Here is a 5,016-nt window from a genome sequence, read left to right as displayed (position 1 = left end):
TCTTGGCCCCTCCCCCACCCGCCCATCCTCCTCCTCCCCCTCCCCCTCCTTGGTGCTGGGTGAGTCCAATGGGGGGGGGGCTCCTGCCCCACGGCGCCGCCGACCTTGGGGGGGAGAAAAGGGGTTGGGACCCATAGAGGAGGCTCAGCCCCATAGAGGAGCCTCAGCCCCATAGAGGAGGCTCAGCCCCATAGAGGAGTCTCAGCCCCATAGAGAAACCTCAGCCCCATAGAGGAGGCTCAGCCCCATAGAGGAACCTCAGCCCCATAGAGGAGGCTCAGCCCCATAGAGGAGTCTCAGCCCCATAGAGAAACCTCAGCCCCATAGAGGAGGCTCAGCCCCATAGAGGAACCTCAGCCCCATAGAGGAGGCTCAGCCCCCTCAGCCCCATAGAGGAGCCTCAGCCCCATAGAGGAACCTCAGCCCCATAGAGGAGCTTCAGCCCCATAGAGGAGGCTCAGCCCCATAGAGGAGCTTCAGACCCATAGAGCCTCAGACCCATAGAGGAGCCTCAGCCCCATAGAGGAGCTTCAGCCCCATAGAGGAACCTCAGCCCCATAGAGGAGCCTCAGCCCCATAGAGGAGCTTCAGACCCATAGAGGAGGCTCAGCCCCATAGAGGAGGCTCAGACCCATAGAGGAGGCTCAGACCCATAGAGGAGCCTCAGCCCCATAGAGGAGCCTCAGCCCCATGGCCATGGTGCTTGAGCCATAGGGAAGATCCCAGCCCCATAGCAGAGCACCCCCAGCCCCATAGCAGTGATCCTCGACCTATAGGAGAGACCCCAGCCCCATAGCACAGCCCCTGGACCCACAGGAGAGCACCTCCAGCCCCATAGCAGCGATGCTGGACCTATAGGGGAGATCCCGGCCCCATAGGGGGGCACCCCCAGCCCCACAGCGACAACCCCAGAGGCATGAGACAGCGGCCCCATAGTGGAGACCCTGGACCCAAAGGAATCCCTCCTGCCCCATAGCACCCCCTCTGCCCTATAGCGACCCCTGCCCCATAGCCCATCCCCCCACCCCATAGCGTTGCCCCATAACACCCCCCTGCCCAAAGCACTGCCTCATAGCAGCCCCCCACCCCATAGAGCTGCCCCATAGCATCCCCCACCCCATAGAGCTGCCCCATAGCGCCCCCCCTGCCCCACACCTGCATCTCCCCTATTTTGCCATGGCCTTGATGGCGACAGCAGCTTCCTCAGTCATGGCCGACAGCACCGTGATCTAGGGCAGGAGACACAGAGTGACCCATAGAGACCCATAGACACCCCATAGCGCCCCATAGACACCCCATAGCGCCCCATAGACACCCACAGACACCCCACAGCGCCCCATAGACACCCCAAAGCGCCCCATAGACACTCCATAGCGCCCCATAGACACCCACAGACACCCCACAGCGCCCCATAGACACCCCACAGCGCCCCATAGACACCCACAGACACCCCATAGCGCCCCATAGCACCCCATAGACACCAGGATCTCCTCCACAGTCGTATTTCTGCTTGATCTCCTTGCCCCACAGAGCCCCATAGTGCCACATAGACCCCCCACAGCGCCCCATAGACACCCCATAGCGCCCCATAGACACCCACAGACACCCCATAGCGCCCCATAGACACCCCATAGCGCCCCATAGCCACCCACAGACACCCCATAGAGCCCCATAGACACCCCACAGACCCCCATTAGCGCTGCACAGACCCCCATAAAACCCCACATACACCTCATAGCGCCCCATAGCGCCCCATAGACACCCCATAGCGCCCCATAAGTACCAGGATCTCCTCCCCACAGTCGTATTTCTGCTCGATCTCCTTGCCCAACAGAGCCCCATAGCTCCCTGCAATCCCCACAGCGCCCCATAGACACCCCATAGCGCCCCACAGACACCCATAAAACCCCATAGACACCCCATAGACACCCCATAGCGCCCCACAGACACCCCATAGCGCCCCACAGACACCCCATAGACGCCCCATAGACACCCCATAGCGCCCCATAGACACCCCATAGCGCCCCACAGACCCCCCATATACACCCATTAGCGCCCCAGACACCCCACAGACCCCCATAAAACCCTATAGACACCCCATAGCGCCCCACAGACACCCCATAGCGCCCCATAGACACCCCACAGCGCCCCATAGACACCCCATAGCGCCCCATAAGTACCAGGATCTCCTCCCCACAGTCGTATTTCTGCTCGATCTCCTTGCCCAACAGAGCCCCATAGGTCCCTGCAATCCCCACAGCGCCCCATAGACACCCCATAGCGCCCCACAGACACCCCATAGCGCCCCATAGACACCCCCTAGTGCCCCATAAGTACCAGGATCTCCTCCCCACAGTCGTATTTCTGCTCGATCTCCTTGCCCAACAGAGCCCCATAGCTCCTCCCAAACCCCCAGTGCCCCATAGACACCCCATAGCGCCCCATAGACACCCCCTAGACACCCCATAGACACCCCATAGCGCCCCATAGACACCCCCTAGCGCCCCATAAGTACCAGGATCTCCTCCCCACAGTCGTATTTCTGCTCGATCTCCTTGCCCAACAGAGCCCCATAGCTCCTCCCAAACCCCCAGTGCCCCATAGACACCCCACAGCGCCCCATAGACACCCCATAGACACCCCATAGCACCCCACAGACACCCATTAGCGCCCCAGACACCCCACAGACCCCCATAAAACCCCATAGACGCCCCATAGACACCCCAAAGCGCCCCAAAGACACCCCATAGTGCCCCATAGACACCCCAAAGTGCCCCATAGATACCCCACAGCGCCCCATAGACACCCCACAGCGCCCCATAAGTACCAGGATCTCCTCCCCACAGTCGTATTTCTGCTCGATCTCCTTGCCCAACAGAGCCCCATAGCTCCTCCCAAACCCCCAGTGCCCCATAGACACCCCACAGCGCCCCATAGACACCCCATAGACACCCCATAGCACCCCACAGACACCCATTAGCGCCCCAGACACCCCACAGACCCCCATAAAACCCCATAGACGCCCCATAGACACCCCATAGCGCCCCATAGACACCCCATAGTGCCCCATAGACACCCCATAGTGCCCCATAGATACCCCATAGCGCCCCATAGACACCCCACAGCGCCCCATAGACACCCCACAGCGCCCCATAAGTACCAGGATCTCCTCCCCACAGTCGTATTTCTGCTCGATCTCCTTGCCCAACAGAGCCCCATAGCTCCCTGCAATCCCCACAGCGCCCCATAGACACCCCACAGACCCCCATAAAACCCCATAGACACCCCACAGCGCCCCATAGACACCCCATAGACACCCCGTAGCGCCCCATAGACACCCCATAGCGCCCCATAGACACCCATTAGCACCCCGTAAACACCCATTAGCGCCCCATAGACACCCCATAGCGCCCCATAAGTACCAGGATCTCCTCCCCACAGTCGTATTTCTGCTCGATCTCCTTGCCCAACAGAGCCCCATAGCTCCCTGCAATCCCCACAGCGCCCCATAGACACCCCACAGACCCCCATAAAACCCCATAGACACCCCATAGCGCCCCATAGACACCCCATAGCGCCCCATAGACACCCATTAGCACCCCATAAACACCCATTAGCGCCCCATAGACACCCCATAGCGCCCCATAGACACCCCACAGCGCCCCATAAGTACCAGGATCTCCTCCCCACAGTCGTATTTCTGCTCGATCTCCTTGCCCAACAGAGCCCCATAGCTCCTCCCAAACCCCCACAGCACCCCATAGACACCCCATAGACACCCCATAGACACCCCACAGACACCCCATAGACACCCATTAGCGCCCCAGACACCCCACAGACCCCCATAAAACCCCATAGACACCCCATAGACACCCCATAGCGCCCCATAGACACCCCATAGACACCCCGTAGCGCCCCATAGACACCCCATAGCGCCCCATAGACACCCATTAGCACCCCATAAACACCCATTAGCGCCCCATAGACACCCCATAGCGCCCCATAGACACCCCACAGCGCCCCATAAGTACCAGGATCTCCTCCCCACAGTCGTATTTCTGCTCGATCTCCTTGCCCAACAGAGCCCCATAGCTCCCTGCAATCCCCACAGCGCCCCATAGACACCCCATAGCGCCCCATAGACACCCCATAGCACCCCACAGACCCCCCATAGACACCCATTAGCGCCCCAGACACCCCACAGACCCCCATAAAACCCCATAGACACCCCATAGCGCCCCATAGACACCCCATAGCGCCCCACAGACACCCCATAGCGCCCCATAGACACCCCATAGCGCCCCATAAGTACCAGGATCTCCTCCCCACAGTCGTATTTATGCTCGATCTCCTTGCCCAACAGAGCCCCATAGCTCCTCCAAAACCCCCAATGCGCCCCATAGACACCCCACAGACCCCCATAAAACCCCATAGACACCCCATAGCGCCCCATAGACACCCCATAGACACCCCGTAGCGCCCCATAGACACCCCATAGCGCCCCATAGACACCCATTAGCACCCCATAAACACCCATTAGCGCCCCATAGACACCCCATAGCGCCCCATAAACACCCATTAGCGCCCCATAGACACCCCATAGCGCCCCATAGACACCCCACAGCGCCCCATAAGTACCAGGATCTCCTCCCCACAGTCGTATTTCTGCTCGATCTCCTTGCCCAACAGAGCCCCATAGCTCCTCCCAAATCCCCACAGCGCCCCATAGACACCCCATAGCGCCCCATAGACACCCCATAGCGCCCCATAGACACCCCATAGCGCCCCATAGACACCCCATAGCGCCCCATAGACACCCATTAGCACCCCATAAACACCCATTAGCGCCCCATAGACACCCCATAGCGCCCCATAGACACCCCATAGCCCCCCACAGACACCCCATAGCGCCCCATAAGTACCAGGATCTCCTCCCCACAGTCGTATTTCTGCTCGATCTCCTTGCCCAGCTCCCCCACGGGCAGCCTCAGGTCCTCGCGCACTTCGCCGCTGTCT

At 60.3% G+C, this 5,016-nt stretch overlaps 1 long non-coding RNA gene across 1 annotated transcript; it reads right to left on the bottom strand.

The window, feature by feature from the left end:
• Nucleotides 1-51: 51 nt before the first annotated feature.
• LOC130602312 (uncharacterized) lies at nt 52-5,010 on the bottom strand. Its single transcript, XR_008972872.1, has 3 exons — nt 4,923-5,010; nt 1,156-1,229; nt 52-104 (listed from the first exon to the last, which is right to left on the bottom strand). It is a non-coding gene; the product is annotated as an uncharacterized LOC130602312 (long non-coding RNA).
• Between the last annotated feature and the right edge of the window lie 6 nt (nt 5,011-5,016).

This window comes from Pezoporus wallicus, unplaced genomic scaffold (assembly GCF_028554395.1).
Source record: "Pezoporus wallicus isolate ANWC-B61680 ecotype Strahan unplaced genomic scaffold, APGP_CSIRO_Pwel_v1 contig_14551, whole genome shotgun sequence".
Classification (NCBI taxonomy): domain Eukaryota; kingdom Metazoa; phylum Chordata; class Aves; order Psittaciformes; family Psittacidae; genus Pezoporus; species Pezoporus wallicus.
Note: the sequence above shows the minus strand (reverse complement) of the source record. Positions and strands in the feature narration are given on the sequence as shown.